The 18992-nt window shown below is 44.2% G+C and overlaps 1 long non-coding RNA gene across 3 annotated transcripts in view; it reads right to left on the bottom strand.

Annotated features, from left to right (window-relative positions):
- LOC141132456 (uncharacterized) overlaps positions 1–14415 on the bottom strand; it is a 431887-nt gene extending 417472 nt beyond the window's left edge. For all 3 annotated transcript variants that reach the window (XR_012242906.1, XR_012242907.1, XR_012242908.1), the window contains exon 1: positions 14190–14415. This is a non-coding gene — a long non-coding RNA (uncharacterized lncRNA). The remainder of the gene's footprint in view (positions 1–14189) is intronic.
- Positions 14416–18992: the final 4577 nt, after the last annotated feature.

The raw sequence follows: 18992 nt of genomic DNA, 5'->3' as shown, positions 1-18992 counted from the left end.
CCGCAAAGCAGCAGCGGAGCTTTTAACCCTTTTTCGGTTGCTAGCGGGGGGTTAAAAGGGCACCAATAGTGGCCAAAAAGCGCCGCTAAAACCATGGTAAAGTGCCACTAAAAATAGCTGCGATTTACCGCCAACGCCCCCCACCCCAGTGTGAAAGTGCCCTAAGGGCATGCAAATAGAGGACACAGAGTCCTGATATGTTGGTCACTGGAAATATTCAGCCAGGTTCCAAGCCCTGGACCTCAAAGCACCCGGAGCTGAGCACTTTTGGGTTCATTGATCACAGGGGAGATTCCTTGATACCCCTCTGCTTGCCATCCTGACTCTGGCCATAGATGTTCTAGGCTCCCACAAGGCACAGGAGAGCCCAAGACACATAGGGGCAGCTTTATTTACTCATAAAAGTTATAAATGAATGACTTCCATTACACAGCCCAACCCAGTGCTGTAGAATAGAAACAAACCCACGGCTGCTATTGCCCTGTGTCTTTGGGAGTAAAGGCAGTGACTCTCTATCCTGACGTGCCAGGCTGCATGATCAGATAAGGGTCTGGTATGGATTTTAGAGGGATCCTACACCATTTTTTAAAATAATTTTGGCGTGGGGTTCCCCTCCAAATCCATACCAGGCCCTTTTGGAGGGACCCCACGCTGTTTTTTTCCCAGATTTTTTGCCAGGAACTCTTTTTTTTCCTATCGATTGATAAAGGATGCTGCAGCCAGCTTCCCAACCTGCTCCTTAGCAACAAGCTATATACACAAAATACATGAAAACTGCATGCAAAAACGCATAAAAAAAAAAGCGGATTTAAAAATTGCAACCGCATAGCTGCGAACCAAGATAAAACAGCATTTTAGAGTGCAGGTAGTGTGAACAGGCCCTAAAAGAAGTCATCATTTCTGCTAGTAATTGGCATCATGAATGCTGCTGCCAGACTTATCCACCTTACAAACCGCTCAGCGTCTTCTACCACTCTCTGCCAATCCCTCTATTGGCTTCCACTCACCCAACAAATTCAATTCAAAATACTAACAATAACTTACAAAGCCATCCACAACTTCCAGCTACATCACTAGCCTAGTCTCAAAATACCAACCAAATTTTCCTCTCGATTCCTCCCAAGACCTCCTGCTCTCTAGCTCCCTCATCACCTCCTCACATACTCGCCTCCAGGACTTCACCTGAGCTGCTCCAATCCTTTGGAATTCCCTACCCCAATCTGTCCGACTATCTCAACTCTAACCACTTTTAGGCGATCCCTGAAAACTTCTCTCTTCAGAGAAGCCTTTTCTATAATTAACTCATTCCCCAGAGTTATTACCTTTTGTATCACTTCACTCTCCCTCTTCGATTGTAAGCTCTAACAAGCAGGGCTCTGATTCCTCCTGTATTGAATTGTATTGTAACTGTACTGTCTGCCCTCATGTTGTAAAGCAGCGTGCAAACTGTTGGTGCTATATAAATCCTGTATTATTTTTACAATAATAATAATAATAATAATAATAATAATAATAATAATAATAATGAGAGCACACAATTCAGAGCTGAAACTGCTGCCTGCTGCTGACCTCCTATCCCAATGCTCAATCTGAAAATCAAAAACTGCCTAACGCTTTGATTATACTTGCCAGCCTTTTTAAAATGAGTATGTGATAGTGAAAAAAAAAAAAAATATTTTATATTTTTAAAACAATGTATAAATGTAGGTTACTTTCATCAAAAGCTAAACAATCAGTAGCTCCAGAGCAAAGAGGAGCTTACACTTTTTTTTCCCCTTCACTCCAATGAACTGCAGGCCTGGTCATTCCTGCCTCTTTGTTTACGTGAGCTATGAGGCAGAAATTACCAGGCCCGCAGCTTGAGAGGAAAAGTAAAAAGAAAAAGAAGAAGAAAGAAAAAGAAAAGGAAAAAGAAGAAAGAAAAAGGAAAAAAGAAGAAAGAAAAAGGAAAAAAGAAGAAAGAAAAAGGAAGAAAGAAGAAAGAAGAAAGAAGAAAGAAGAAAGGAAGAAGAAGGAGATTGAAGTTCGGCTAGAGATGTGCTTGGGCATCCTCCGAACTCTTTCTAGTCTACTAGAACTTTTTTCCAATCCAAACCACAGGAATCAATATACAGGGCACAGGAACATGGGTAAAGCTGCAGATCAGACAGAAATGCACTAGTGCAGCTGCTGCCCTTATATAGCCAGTTTGCATAGCTCCCAACTGTCCCCGATTTCGAGGAACTGTCCCTGATTTGGAGCAATGTGCCTTTTTCCCCCTCATTTGTCCCTCATTTTGGTCTGATCTATAGAGGTGTATATAAAATGCATTTTTTGTCTTTCAAAAAGTGTTTTCCAGTGCTAAACCTTTCATCCAAATCATAAATTGCTGCATTTGTAAATTTTAAAAGCCAATATAACGGAATAGTAGTGGTAAAAAATGCCCTGGATTTAATGAACCTTTTTTTTGGTTAATTTTCCTTTAGGGGGTGTGACGGGGGGGTGTTCTGTGCCTACATACATTTACTGGTAGGTATTCCTCATTCCCATCTCAAAATGTTGGGAGGCATGAATTTGGCACCAGCATTAATGGTTAACATGCACGCATGTGCATAGGTGTTCACATCTGAGTGTGAATATTTGCACGCATGCGCATAGGCATTCACCTGTGCTCTAGCTAAACTCTGTACTCACGCCTTTTTTACTCTAATAAGCTAAGGGCCCAGTCATTCCCGCCCTACAGCCATCTCATTGTTTGTGAGCTTGGCTCGCAGCTCGCTGAAGTAAAAAAGAGCTGGTAAGCCTAATTTGTGAATCCGTATGCTTTTCACTTTCCATCTGTGTGCAGATTCATTTAGTGCTGAACAAAAGGATGGATGCAGGCCGTTTAGAAGTCAATCATGCAGGGGGGCGTGACCGGATGTGGAAGTGGATGGTGTGCGGGGTGTGAGTGAGCAGCGAGGTGAGAGTCTCCTCACTGAGTACCTGCAATTCCTGGAGCGTTTGTCCAGCTGCCATCACTGGGCAGCCTGGGACCCGGAGTGACTAGTGGCGAGTGTGGAGCGGTGAGGTGCCTCTAGACGGAGAGACCGGCACTTGAAACAGCTAACTGCACGGAATTGAACCGGCCGGAGCTGCTGCGCCTGTGTGATCCTGAACAAGTGGAGCGGTAACAGGAGGACGCTGTAGAGTGGTGAAGGAGGAAGCCGGCGACCGCGGAGTTGGAGGGCCCCTGGAATACCGGTGTTAAGGGGGACGGCAACACTCCTGGAGGTTAGTCGGGGGGGCTAGATGCTGTACCCTGGAAACCTGAAGACCGGAGCAGGCAGGTGAGCGGGACTTTGAAATTGGGTCTAGATCTGTCAAACTACCGTGCCTGGCAAAGGGAAAATGCTCATGTGACCCTATACTACAACAGGGGGATTGAGGACTGTACATTTGATTAGTGTACTGGGCATTGCTAAATGCACTAAGTATTTAAGCTGAATAAATATGAATTCCGATTGATTGAAGGTAGAAGGGCCGCTGATGGTGCTTCTTTATTAAAAAAGGACAGTGTTTGTCTGTGCAATCAGGCTCCCGCAGTTTATTGTTTTTTCTCTCCGTTTTTCCCCCCCTGGTGTTCTCTGGTACCTGGCTATATAAAGTCAACAATAGCAATGTCAAGGAGGAGGGGGGAAGAGCCGGTTAACATGGAGAATTTGGGGCCCCAATCATTGAGGTCAGCAAAGGAGAAGGGAAACCAGGCGGCAGCAGCAGCAGCAAAACTGGAGAGATTTTCACATACCCCTGAACAGACACCCACAAAAGATGGGCAAATACCGCAAGTCAAAGCCTCCGGGGATAGGAAAAGTCAGGGACAGGTGTCATCAGCTCCAGTCGGAATAGGACACAAGAACCCGAATCTTAATAAAGGTACAGGGGTGGTAGAAAAGGCCCATATGCCATTACTAGCCACCGTTTCTGTTACAGAGGCAAAACCTACCTTAAGGGAGGTATTACAAGCGATTAATTCATGTAAAATATCAATGGAGGGGTTAAGCTGTCAAATGAAAGAGGTTAAAGATGAACTGTTACTAATAAAGCAAGAACTGCAAAAGGCAATAGACAGGATAACCGGCCTAGAAGGAAGAGTGAGTCAAATAGAGGATGATGTATTTCCCCTACAGAAAGATGTTAAAACCATGAAGGAGCAAATGGGCAGAATTAATGAGAAAATGGATGAAATGGAAAACCGCCTGAGAAGGGATAACATAAGGATAATGGGCCTCCCAGAGAGATGTGAGGGGCATAGCCCTATTGCTTTTCTGGAAGGATGGCTCATAGAAATATTCAGAAGAGACGTATTCTCCCTGCAGTTTGCGATTGAGAGAGCCCATTGGGTCCCTTTTAGGGCTCCGCTTCCTGGAGGCTGCCCTAGGTCCTTACTAATGAAATTCCTGAACCACTACGACAAAATAATTTTGCTACGTAAAGCGAGAGAGAAGGGGCCTGTCTTCTACAATGGAGCAAGAATTTCTTTTTTTTCGGACTTTTCACCGGAGCTGCAGAGACGCAGGGAGGGTTTTTTGGATATTAAACGTACTTTACGAAGATTTGAAGTTAAGTATGCCCTACTGTACCCAGCCAGGCTACGAGTGGAAGTATCTGGGGAGGTCCTCTTCTTTGATTCTCCAATAGGAGCAACGTGCTGATATGAAGAAAACAAACACAGACTGAAACCTAAGGAACGCAGCCCAGAGAGTTAGGACATCCGATAACTTGATATGGTCTATGGGAAGGAATGTGGACTTGGTATAGAATGGAAGAGGGATGTTTGTATGTTAAAGCAGGAATGTGGGTAGAGGGGGATATTACACTTAAAATATGGCATATATGGTATCACTGGTAGTGGGAGGGGGGCGAATGTTAGGTAGGGGTATAGCACTAGGAACATATGAGGTGGTCACGTATAAAGCCCCAAGGGCTAACCTGGTAAGGTGGGGGAGGGGGGGGGGGGTGGCTGGGTGGGGGGGAGGAGGGGGGATGGTAAAGTTAAGACAGAGAGAATTTAAAATGCACTTAGAACTTGGGGTGGCACACAGGGAGGTAGAAGGGGGGAGGGGGGAAGTTGGGGTAAGCACATGTGAGGCAAATATGCTAAGAACACTAGATACAAGAAAAATGGAAGATAAAGGGGGACACTTGGAATGTTCACTAGAAGATAGTATTAAAACTACAAGATATGCCCTAAGGGTTCGAATGCACATTATGGTATTAATAGAAGGGTTGTGTTTCAGCTGTCTCACGAGGTTTGGAGTTATTTTGGGTAGGGTGGGATTACTACTAGGTGTAAGGCAATATACCAGGCCTAAAGTTAGAGTGCCCATTCTGTTCGGATTTGATACAACTGGGTTTCTGGGCGCCAATTTCCTTCTGTTGTATGTATGATGCAGTCCAAGGTTCTTAATATAGGCTCTTGGAACATTCGGGGGATGGGGAATCCAAATAAGAGGTCTGCCATTTTTTCGCTGTTGGAGATAAGGAGAGTGGGGTTGGTTTGCCTACAGGAGACCCACTTGACAAAGGAAACAATGAAATATCTTCCAAGCAGGAGGTTTCAGGCCCAGTACCATTCGGTTTACTATTCCTATTCTAGGGGGGTCAGCATAATGGTGACAAGAGGTGTGGTGTTCTCCTGTAGGCAGGCCAGGGTAGATAGTATGGGTCGCTATATTTTTCTACACTGTTCAATTGAAAACAGAATGTATGTTATAGCCAACATTTATATCCCTCCGCCTTTTAAACTGGAGGTACTGTATAACCTAATGGAATTTATGCTGGATAAAATAGATACCCCAGTAATAGTTGTAGGGGATTTTAATGAGGTGATGAATAGGGACTTGGATAGATTCCCACCGAGAGCCCAAATAAATAACGTAGCAGAGGGTAGGTTGGGCCAGTTCCTAGAAGAGGCAGGTCTGATGGATGTATGGAGGGTCCGGAATCCTGGAGTAAGGCAATATTCCTGTTTTTCGGCCCCCCACTCCACCCTATCCAGAATAGATATGACCCTGGGCAATGCGGAAGCGATTCCAATGATAAAGGAGGTAATATACTTTCCGAGAGGGGTCTCGGATCACTCTCTGATGGTGACCTCAGTTGGTATAGGGGGTAGGGAGGTTAGAGGATTCTGGAAACTAAGTCCATACTGGTTGGAGTTAATGGGGGATCCAGAAAGAATAATAAAGAAGTTAAAAGATTTTATAAAAACCAATGAAGGTTCAACTACAGCAGGTATACAATGGGACGCATTGAAGGCATTCCTTAGGGGTATTCTGATCCAGGGGGTGGCAGGGGTTAAAAAAAAGGCAAGGGAGTGGGAGGAAGGGATTAGGAGGGAGTTGGAGACGGCTGAAAAGCAATTTCTAGAGGACCCAACACCAGAGAGACAAAAGATATGGGAGGATAAACAGGAGGCCTACAGAACAGCAGTCTTAAAGAAGGGTGAGAATAAGCAGCTCTTTCAGAAGCAACGGTCCTATGGGGAAGGAGAAAGTGTGGGACGTATGCTGGCTCACTTGGTGAAAACCAATTCCTCCTCCTCGACGATCCCTGCAATTAGGACCCCAAATGGTGAGATATCCTCTCAGAACTTAGTAATAAGGGACGCATTTGGGAAGTATTATGAAAATCTGTACAGGTCACAGGGGAGTGCTGGAGGGGAGGACATGGATAATTTTTTTAAGGATATACGGGTCCCCACGGTGGCTGAAGAGGACAGAGAGGGCTTAGATGCGCCTATTACATTAGCTGAATTACAACAAGCGGTAAATGGAATGGCAAACCAAAAATCCCCGGGGCCGGATGGCCTTCCGGTAGAAACCTATAAGCAATACGGGAAGACTTTGCTTCCAGAATTACTTAAAACATTGAATTGGGCTTTACAGGCAGGGAGTTTGCCTGTTTCTATGACTGAAACAAATATTATTCTACTCCATAAAGAGGGGGGTGACCCGTTGGAACCGTCGGCATATAGGCCAATATCCCTGTTGTGTACGGACGCCAAGATCCTGGCGAAGGTTTTGGCGGCCAGGCTTAACAAAATTACTCATAAACTCATACACCCGCACCAAACGGGATTTATCTCCCACAGGACCACGAGTATGAACATCAGGAGGGTATATTTGAACCTCCAGACCCCGACAGAGAATATGGGATCAAGAGCGGTGGTGTCCTTAGACATAACCAAGGCCTTTGACAGCCTGGAGTGGACCTATCTCTGGCGGGCTCTGGAGGAGTTTGGCCTAGGCCCGGTCTTTATAAAATGGATAAAAATATTGTATAAGGGCCCAAGTGCGAGGGTTAAGGTCAATAAAGATTTTTCAGAGAAAATATGGCTAGAAAGGGGGACAAGACAGGGGTGCCCTCTGTCCCCCCTGCTTTTTGCCCTTGCCATGGAGCCATTAGCAATTCATATCAGGTCTAGTTCAAAGATAGAGGGGTTTGTAAGAAGAACAGGAGAGGAGAGGATTGCCCTATATGCCGACGATGTCCTGCTGTTTCTTGGAGATATGGGAAACTCCCTTAGGCAGGTAATGGATACCATGGAGAGGTTTGGTAAGGTGTCAGGTTTAGTGGTGAATTGGAGGAAATCGGCATTAATGCCAATAGACACCCCTAATAGCTCTGTGTTGTTGGGAATATCCCACCTAAAAGTTGTCTCAGCAATTCGCTATCTGGGTATAAATATGACAAAAGATTCTAACCAGTATATTGAAGATAACATAGCTCCATTGTTGGGTAAATTTAAGCGTAAAATAGATATCTGGAGCCGGTTGCCCCTGTCTGTAGCAGGGAGAGGCAACCTAATCAAGATGGTGTGGCTGCCTCAACTATTATACTTGTTACATAATTCACCGGTGTGGGTGAATAAAAGGTGGTTTAAAAAAATCGACACGCTATTTAGGGAGCTCCTATGGAGGAGGGGGAAGGCTAGGATCAGCCTTCAGAGCTTACAACTACCAGTTAAAGAAGGAGGAATGGCCCTCCCGCATCCAGGGTGTTACTTCCTGGCAGCACAGTTGCAGCATATAGGGGTTGGAAATGCTGACAGGGGTCTGTTAACCTTGGATGCGCCACACAAAATGGTGGTGGAGGCACTGGAGGCAGATTCTCTGCCTGGCAAGGGACCAACATCCAAGTTGATAATAAAAGTCTGGAAGGTAACTAAGAGTACAATGGGATATGCTGGGTTTACAGAATACACCCCCTTTGGCATAATAGGAATCTACAGGAGATCATGGCCATGGGAGAATTTAAGGAATGGGCAAGATGGGGCATAAATAGACTATTCCAGCTATACAAAGGGAACGTATTAAAAACTTTTGAGGACCTCCAGAAGGAAAATGGTATTCCCAGACAAACATTCTTTAGGTATCTACAAATGAGAAATGCCTTGGGTGTACAATTTAGGGCAAGCCCCCTGGTATGGACAGACGCGGCACTGCTTCAGAAAGTGGTCAAATCTGGGAAGATAAAGGGTTTCATCTCAGGGATATATGCCCAACTGTGTAATAAGAGCATTGCAGGATCAGTGCACCTTGGCTGCAGGGAGGGCTGGGAGATGGACGTGGGGAAACTAACAGATGTACAATGGAGGGAAATACTGGAGATAGGGCAGGAGGTCTCAGTTTCTCCTGCACAGAGGTTCTCCCATTTAATGTTAGTACATAGAGCATATTACACCACAAAAAAATTATTCCGCTTTGGCGTAAGATCAGATGCCAGTTGCCCTAGGTGTGGGGAGGAGGGTGACTTGATACACATGGTATGGAGGTGCCCCAGGCTAGTTCGTTACTGGCTTGGGGTAGTAGAGTCCATTAGTAGCAGGTGGGGGATACCTTTGGAGGTAGATATTAGACTCTGTATCCTTGGCTATAAACCTTGGGGTCCAGAGGAAGTAGCGGTTAAAATAGCGGTTTTGAGATGCCTGTACCAAGCCCGAAAACTTATTATGCAAAGATGGCAAACAATCCTCCCCCCGACAGTTGAGGAATGGGTTAAGATAGTGAACGATATAGTATGGAAGGAGAGAGCCCTTTATGTTAGAAGAGGGAACCTTAAAAAATTCGAAAAGATGTGGAACCCATGGCTAATAAGTATAGGATGTCAAGACTAAGAGAATGGAGGCAGGACTTGGACTAGGGTGGGAGGGGAATAGGGATAAGTAGGCGGGTTAAGGGGAAAATGGCTACTTAATGCCTAAATATTTAGTACAAAAACCCAACCGGTGGATAAAATTAATAGATGTAACCGGATTAGGGTGGGCACGGATGGGGAGGTATATGGGTTCTTGTTTAAGTGTTTTATGCTTGCCTGGAATTGAGATTGTTTTAATATGCCTGTTGAAGGTTTGTAAATTAAAAAATGCCAATAAAGATTATTTATAAGAAAAAAAAAAGAAGTCAATCATGCAGAGAAATAAGGCTACATTTGCATGCAGGGCCGCTGATAAGGCAGTACAGTCAGCCTCCTGTACTGGACCCAGGCCCTATCAGTTATATAGGGGGCCCGGGAATCTACTGAGCAGGAGGGACGACAGTACTGTCCTATTGCATCTTTTGGATGGCAGTAGGGAGTGCAGCGGAACGCCCTATAATGCACTGCGATTATGGTTTGTCGTAGAGATCACACACATCAGGTACGTGATCTCTACGACAAACCGGAAGTGACATTTGCGGGTCACGGCCAGTCGGAATACCAGGAATAGGAGACAGCGATTGCGGTTGCAGACGTCTTCCTCCACAGTATGACTGGCAACTGGTGACCACGCTGTCAAACACTTTTAACTAGTACGTATGTTTTGTAAGGGGGGCATTGGCAACAATAAAATGTTTATAAACAGGATTACGCTATGTGGATATCTTTATTCTTTCACATGATCCTGCTCATTTGAAGCCATGTATACCCAGTAAAGAACACTAGCAGAGCTGTTGGATGTGTTTTTGAAGCGGAATGTAATGTAAAGATTATTACAAAAGGCATTTAAATTTTGGCCATCTGGTGAGTTTACCCCCAAAGGATAATTTCTTCGCCTTATCTTTATATGCGTTTGAACTTTATCACTTCATTCTTATTTGTTGAAATCATATAAAAGCTTGTCTTAGTTGGACTATTTGACATGAGCGCTGCTATGACATTCTAAGGACACAATAATATGTGGGACTTTTTATTGTCATTTTGTATATATGTTTTGCTTGACAGCAGCTGCTGACATAAATATAGAAATCTGCTTAGTTTATGTCCTATTTAGGTGAAAACTAAAACTACATTCAGGTAACATCAATTCCTTAAAAGGCTTTTGGCGCGGAGTTATGCTATTGGGCCTTTTATAGCATTTTTATAAATGCATTACAGCCGCGAGCAGTTTTAAATGGCATTTTTTCCTTTAGAAATGTAATTTTGCTGTGGTAGTGGCATGATATTTAAAGGAATATTTCATTTTTATTGTTTCACTTTAAGCATTATTAAAATCACTGCTCCCAAAAAAAAGTCAGTTTTTAAGACTTTTTTTTGCATGGATATATATACATATACATGTCCCCTGGGGCAGGACCCAGGTCCCCAAACACTTTTTATGACAATAACATGCATATAAGCCTTTAAAATGAGCACTTTTGATTTCTCACATTTGCGTCCCATAGACTAACAGCGTTCTCAAAAATGTTTTGCCTACTGCGAACCGAACAGGGGGGGGGGTGTTCAGCTTATCCCTAGATGGCAGTTCAAGGAAAAATTGGCCCTAAATGCAGTCATACATCATACTGTTTCGTCCTCTATCTCTTCCTTTCTTCACCTCACCTGTATGAAACATTATGCTTTTAGGTGAATGAAGAAAATTGTTGTCTGTATCCCCTCTTTGGGTATTCTGGAGTTTTTCATTGAGCTCCCTTTTACCTCAAAGGCTTAGGTGGGTATTATGATGGGCCTTAGAATGGAAAGTATTATATTCCAATCAAACTTTGGACATCGATGCTTCTTTCTTATATTGCCATACTTACCCCATTTTTGGCCTGTGGTGCGGCGTTCCATATGGGGTTGGGTTGAGTGTGCTTTGTGGGTGGTCTTAGGCTGGATCACTTTGCTCCTTACCCTCTGGACTCCTGGCTAACATATGGCTGCAAAAATCCTTGTTTTTAACTGATGTGGATGTCTACGATATTGCCTTATATCCATATGGTCAGTGAATATCTGTGCTTACAATTATGTTATTGTAAATATTTTTTAATAGTATTTTTCCTTTGTTAATTATAGATACTATGTTACATTTAAAACCACTCACCCTTGAAGAAGAGGAACAACGCTATATCTCGAAACATGTTGGGTATACTCTGTATATGTGTGTGTTCCACTAACAGGAGCACTGTGGTTATTTGCTTTGTAATTATTGTGTATCATCACTGCAACTGAATCAATTGTACTGTTTTAGGCTGGGTTCACACCTATGCGAATTGAATACTGTTTTCTCCACATCCAGTTCGCATAGCAGGACATTGTGACCGGCTTTCTATGGAACTGATTCACACATCTCCGCAGCTGCTCCGGTGCGATCTGCACAGGAGTCCTGTGCATCTTTTGGTCTCTTTTAGGTCCAAATTCTGCCAAAAATGTGTGCTGAAATTAGACCTGAAACGGTAAATGGAGACACACTGGACTCCTGCTGGGAGCCGCTGAGTGTTATAGCGTGAACCCAGCCCCAATCCTATACTTAAAACTCCTGTTTTAATATTTTCTAAATAAAACATTGATCTTTTATATTAATATTACCTGATCTTTTTGGAGTCTATGCCCTTTAAAGTCCCATCAGAGGGATTTTTCTGTAGCTTGTCTAATTTAGGGATCTATATACATTGCAGACACCGATCCTCCACTGCCACCCTGCAGTGCTACCAGTCTCTCCTCTTTCTCCCTCTGGGTGCACTGCACTTCATTTTTTGTCCAGACCCCCTGTGTGCCCCTTCCCCCCCCCACAGTGTTTTTTAGGCTTTCCTGCTCTCCTCTCCCGCTGGCAGCTGCTATGGGCACAAAGGGAGATGTTGCAGGATGGGGGGCGGGAGAAAGGGCCGGTAAATATGTAATTTACTGGCCCCTTCCTTTTCTGAATGAACGCAGTGAGCAATTGGTTCCAATCACTCCTTTGTTCATTCACCCAATGAACCATAGTAAACTGTTTACTATACCTTGGTTTGTGAATCAGCAGGAAGCCTCAGAACTTTTCCCATTCATTCATCTGTGCAGCAGAGGCTGCAGAGAAAGGAACTGAAAAATCTATGTCTTCAGTACCTTTCAGCCTCGGTAGGTTGTATAGGGCCCCGTGATTTCTAACAGCAGTGCAGTTTGCATGAGCGCTAGGCTGGTGTAAATGATAGTGACAGAAAACTGCTGATTCCTGCAGCTTTTTTGTCTTCACTTGTTGTTAGTGGCTAGCTGCAGCCACCAAGCCCTTTACATTTCAATGACAGGTGAGGGCAGCCACAGCAACCCATGGCAGAGCCAGCAATTACTTATGGTAATCAGTGTATCCAGTAGCAATCACTACAGGTAAAATCGCTGGCTCTGCAGACAGCCATGCATAGCTGCTAGCAGATTCCTGCCGCAGTCATTCACACCGCCTCTAGTTGCCATGCAAATGGAGCCTTATTCATCTGCAGGAAGCCTGCATCAACCCTTTTGTTCCACTAAATTAATCTGCACACTAATGGAAAGTGAAGAGCAAAATGATTCACAAATTAGGCTAATCAGCGAACTGCATAGTTTTTGTATCACTAAACATATTCATATAGGTTCATCCAATTTTCAAAGAATTCATCAATCACAGTTGTTAGGATTCCTGAACTGTGCACTGCTCTGCAGATCAAACAGACCTGCATGGAAATACTGGTAAACGGATGTGTAGGAGCAGTTGAGTGTTGTTTTCAGCTGCCCCAAACTCTCTTATCAGTACATGTACACAGGGTCGTTTCTAGGCAGTTGAGTTTAGAAGCATTTTTTGGAAAGCAAAAATAAAAAGCGCGTTCAGGAGGGATGTTCAGAGGCATTTGAAACGTCAAATGCCTGTACAGCTTGTAAACACAGTAAGTCACGTTTAGCCGTCTTTTGTTTACAGGCGTTTTTAATAGATATACATTTTTGACCATTAAAAAAAAAAAAAAAAAATCTCAACGCTAACGCGGCTAAACTAACTTTTTCAAACGTTGGTTATAATCTGTCAAGTTAGATCATTCAGGAGAGGTTTTAAAAACGCCCTGTGTACATTAAGCCTTAGGCCCCATACACACTATTAGATTTTCTGCAGATTTTTGTCTTCAGATTTACCAGAACCACGTAGTGCAAGGGCCTGCCTGATTGCATACAAATTGAAACTCTTAAGGTTTGACCTCATATTATATGGTTTTGGTAAATCTGAAGACAAAAATCTGCAGAAAATCCAATAGTGTGTATGGTGTCTCCGAGTTAAAAACGATGTAATATGAGCACCTACCCAAACTTTGCAATGAATTTATATCCAAATAGGCAAGCCCTGGCAGTACATAGTCATTGGTAGATCTAAAGATAAGATTGTAGATTGTGTGGTGGGCTTAAGAGCCAGTTTACACCATGAATCACACTGGAAAGCGCTGTTCATTCCTGTGCAATTCACATGCAATCTGGGAGCAGTGTGATTATAGCTCACTCATTTGAATTGGGCTGAAATCGCACTGGACCACAACAAAAGTAGTGCATGTACGACAATTTTTACAAAATGCAGGCAAATGCACTGCGTTTGGGGTTTTGTTAGCATTGCACTGACACCCAGTGCTATATTTGCGCTTACAGTTTTTTCTTTTTATCAATTGCATTGACATCCAGTGCAGATTGATAGTAAATCTGAACACGGTGCAGGAAACATGAACGGAATACAGGTTTCCCGCAATAGGTTCTGGTGTGAACTAGCCCTTAGACAGATGTGCTCATCAAAAAAAACAAACAAAAAAAACACAGCAATAAAAACAAAGAAGAAAGAAACACATTCTAACAGTTCAAAGGTTCTTATGCATTTTATGTGCCGTTTCTATAGATTATACAATCGACTCCCCTACAAAGCTTATACTTTTCATTTTTAATTCCAGAAAATGTCACATAATCAAAGTCACACCATACATAGTACTGGCAGTTTTCTGTTTACTCACTGTAATTAAAGGTGAAAACATCCATTCAGTCCAGGCTTCAGTCTCATATAATGTGATTCAGAGGTGCGGTGTCTCCATTAAATGACTTTAAAACCCAATCTACCTTAGCAGAGATTTAAAAACATCCAGAGTTGTCACTGCAGAGTAATCAGACTGGTTACAATGAAACTTTTCCCTGTGCTGGGATTAGGCCCCTCCCTGCCAGCCGGCATGACACACAACTGAAAAGTTTAAGAAGACAAGTTGAATTTCGCAATGGCTTTTAAAGTTTGCTTAGCAAGTGGGAGGAGATTGTAAATCCGAAATCCACACCTAGCTGTCCCAGTCTGATTTACAATGTCATTGTAAAGAGGGTTGTCAGAGAGTAGGCTGTGTTATGTGCTCTGATGCATTATGCTCAGCTCAAACAATGATATATATTGTGCTCTATAGAAGGGTGACAGTGCTAAATGGCAGGCATGCTGAGTGCTATAGAAGAACACTTGCCTACTGTTAGATAGGAGATACGGCCCCATTCGTACTATGACACGCAGCATCAGACATCACACATCTCTGCAGTTTGTACTGCGGTGTCCCATTGTATCCATCGAGCAGCCCATTCATTTCAATGAGCTACCCTAGGCATGGCAAGAGTAGTTCATGCACCTTTTTTAAGTGTAATTAAAAGCAAAACTTTTTTTTTTCTTAATTTACATAGCTCCCAACTGTCCCTGATTTGGAGGGACTGTCCCTGATTTGGAGCAATGTCCCTCTGTCCCTCATTTGTCCCTCAATTTGGTCTGATCTATATAGTTGTATGTAAAATACACTTTTTATGTTTCAAAAAGTGTTTCCCAGTAATAAACCTTTCATCCAATTTCTAAATCGCTGCATTTGTACATTTTAAAAGCCGATATAAAGGAATAGTAGTGGTAAAAAAAAGTCCTCGTGGATTTAATTAACCCATTTTTTGGTTAATTCTCCTTTAAGGGGTGTGGCAGGAGGCGTGTCCTATGCCTACATACATTTGTTAGTAGGCTTCCCTCATTTCCATCTCAAAATGTTGGGAGGTATGAATTTGATTTTGGATATAGTGGAGAGGAATTAGAGTGCCTTTAAAGTTATTGTTGCTGTCTGTGTCCCTGTTATTATTATTATTCAGGATTTATATAGCGCTAACAATTTACGCAGCGCTTTACAATATAAAAGGGAGACAATACAGTTATAATACAATAAAATACAAGAGGATTAAGAGGGCCCTGCTCAGAAGAGCTTACAATCTAATAGGGTGGGGCAGGTGGTACAAAAGGTTGTAACTGTGGGGAATGAGCTGATGGAAGTGGTAGGAGATTAGTTGGAGACGTGATAGGCTTTCCTTTTCTGTTAGAGAGATTCACGCTCTTCATTTGTCCTGTTTACTGTTATTAGCGAAAGTAAAAGAAAATCCCAAATTTTGGGTTGTGCCCAGAACAGTAATAGACGGAAATCTTCAATGGGGACACTAGTTCTGCTGAAAGTCCTGGGATTCCCTCACTTTGAAGGGATTTCCTCTCAGTTCCTGTTTTGGCTATGAGACAAGAAGTGAAGGGAAAAATCCACAATAGAACACAGAGATGACCAACAAAAAAAACTGACAGGGGTTGTAACTGTTCCTTACTTCATAGCTCCCAACTGTCGATGATTTTGAGGGACTGTCCCTCATTTGGAACAAAGTCCCTCTTTCCTCCTCATTTGTTTATCATTTTGGTAGATCTATATACAGTAGCTGTATATAAAATGCACTATTTATCTATCATAAAGTGTTTCACAGTGCTAAACCTTGAATCCAATTTCTAAATTGCTGCATTTGTAAATTCCAAAAGCCAATTTAGAGTTCCACCCAAAAGTAGAAATTCCGCTCATCCGAATCCTCCCCCCCTCCGGTGCCACAACTGGCACCTTTTAGGGGGAGGGGGGTGCAGATACCTGTCTAATACAGGTATTTGAACACATTTCCGGGAATAGACTCCCGCGGGAGTCACGCCCCTTCCCGCACCCCCCCCCCCGCTGTTCCCTGAGAAACACACAGGTCCCAGGAGATAGCGGGGACCAGTTAGGATGCGCAGCACGACTCGCACATGCGCAGTAGGGAAGTGAAGCCGCAAGGCTTCACTTCCTGATTCCCTCACCGAGAATGGCGGCGGCAGCTGCCGAGACCCGAGCGATTGATCAGCTTCGACTGCCGACGTCGCTGGACCCTGGGACAGGTAAGTGTCCATTTATTAAAAGTCAGCCGCTGCAGTATTTGTAGCTATGGGGGTGTGGGGGGAGCTTTTTTTTGCCCAGTGACCACCTCCGACGATAGCCCCTTATGCACGCTCACTGCTTTCACTTTCACACAGAACAGGTGACAGCGCCCCGGCGGTGTGCACAGTCCTCCCTGCCCAGCAGTATCTCTATGAAAGGGGGAGGGGGCGGGGGGATGATGTGCACGGCAGCTCTACCATCCCTGCAGCGGCTCCACTATCCCGGCCAGCGGCGGCTTCACTATCCCGGCCTGCAGTAGCTCCACTATCCTGACCAGTAGCTGCTCCTTCTAGAACCCAGGGACATGTGTGCAGACTGCACACCTGACCCTCTGTAAGTTGAAGCTGCTCTTTGGCAGCAGCCTCTCTGTCCACTCTGTCCTCTTTTCTGTCCTGTATAGCATGCTGTACTTAACTTTGCACCTTATACATAGAGAACTCTTGAGCCTTGCACCCTGTACATAGCAATCCTTGCACCCTGTACATAGCGATCCTTGCAATACATAGTGATCCTTGCACCCTGGCTGTACATAGCGATCCTTGCACCCTATACATAGCGATCATTGCACCCTGTACATAGCGATCCTTGCACCCTGTACATAGCGATCCTTGCACCCTGTACATAGCGATGCTTGCACCCTGTACATAGCAATCCTTGCACCCTGTACATAGCGATGCTTGCACCCTGTACATAGCAATCCTTGCACCCTGGCTGTACATAGCGATCCTTGCACCCTGGCTGTACATAGCGATCCTTGCACCCTGTACATAGCAAACTTCTGGGCCCTGTACATAGCAAATTTCTTGGCCCTTCACCCTGTACATAGCAAACTTCTGAGCCCTGCACCCTGTACATAGCAAACGTCTGCACCCTGTTTGTATCACATTCCTGAACGCTGCACTCTGTATGTAGTGTACTTCTGAACCCTGTGCATAATGCACTCATGGTATTTAACAATGCCTTTGTAAGGCCCTCCCATTGACAGCGCAATACGGTCACACCTACCCTTTAATGTGGTGTGCTCTCCCCCTGTGGGGGGGTTTGTGGTGGGGGTGTGGTTGAGCCTTGGGTGACACCATCAAGTGCATTGTGGCAGGTTAGACAGGTGAGAGCCTTATGCGCTACCCTGCCAAGTGTCTACTGCTCTGTCCTGCTTCTGCTGTCACTACACAGCGACAGGACAGAGCACTGTGGCAGGCTAGGAAGTGAGAGCTGTGGTGGTGAGGTAAAATATGGTATTTTCCCCGCCGGGGGGGGGGGGGGTGTGGCACCATGTTTTACTGCATCATGTGACAACAACCCTAGTGACGCCACTGCTGGCTTTTAATATTTTTTTTTAGGTGGACTCCCGCTTTAAAGTAATAGTAGTGGTAAAAATGCACTTGTGGGTTTAACCAATCCTTTTTTTTGTAAAATTCTCCTTTAAGCGGGGCAAGGCATGGGCTGTGTCCTATGCCTACATACTTTCCTGACACCAACATGGCAGCATACATATGATATAGCTTCGCCCCTATATACACCCACGGGACCTGTTTAGCTCTGTAAAAGTCTGACTGGGAGCTACCTCCTCCATTCTCCTGTTTGTTCTCAAAAATCAACACCTACAGACCATTACACTCAGGATAAGCTCTTACCTGCTGACTATGTCAGAGTCTGTCTGGGTTCAAGCCTCTCCCAGCATGCAGTACCACATCTTAGGCTGCTAAACGCGCCAACAAGGTGGGGAACCCCTTCTGGTGGTCTTTTGGGGTTTAGGTGTTCTCTAATCAGAGATGACAATCGTCTCGTGGCATGCCTGCTTTGGGGTCCGGATCCAGCAGCTGGGACTGCAGGATGTCTTTTCTCCTAAGGAACTCTTTTCCAGATCTGTCAATTTCTATAAAACTTTTTTTTATTTTTCTTGCTCTCATATCTCTAAAGACCTCATACACACTGTGCAGCTTTTGTTGTCTAATTTCCTTTCGATTTGCCAGGACCATGTGGTGCAGGGGCCTGCCTGATTGTGTACAATTTGAGCCTCTTAAAGTGTGACCTCGAATTGTATGGTTTCAGGTAAATCTGAGGGAAAAAAATCTACTGATGATTGTATGATGTGTAGCCAGCTTAAAAGTGTTCTTTTGTGTACAGCCAACCTTCCAGGCATAGGGAGAAGATATCGCCTTGGCAGAGGATCCTGAAGGTTCAGGCTTCTGCGCTGATACCACCATTCATTAAGGCAGTAAAAAATGGAATGGGAGGATCTGGAACCTCTTACAAAGAAGGAGAAAACCTATTGTCACACAAAGTGTGAACAAGCCTTTGGGTTCCATAGGATAAACCTAAAGAAACAGGTAGCTACCTTTCCTCTCATGACAGAATTAAGAGGCCTGTTTCAGGAGGAATGGGAAAAGGGGGAGAGAAAATCCTCCTCAACCAATAGGCTGCAGAAGTTGTATCCACTCACGGTGGATGAAGCACATTTATCTAACCCACCATGGTGGATGCGGCAGTCACCAGAACTGGCCAAGAATGTGACACTTCTGATCTTTCGCGATATCC

Source organism: Aquarana catesbeiana, linkage group LG03, assembly GCF_042186555.1.
Source record: "Aquarana catesbeiana isolate 2022-GZ linkage group LG03, ASM4218655v1, whole genome shotgun sequence".
NCBI classification, from domain to species: Eukaryota; Metazoa; Chordata; class Amphibia; order Anura; family Ranidae; genus Aquarana; species Aquarana catesbeiana.
The sequence above is the reverse complement of the archived record's forward strand: the minus strand, read 5'-3'. Positions and strand labels throughout refer to the sequence as shown.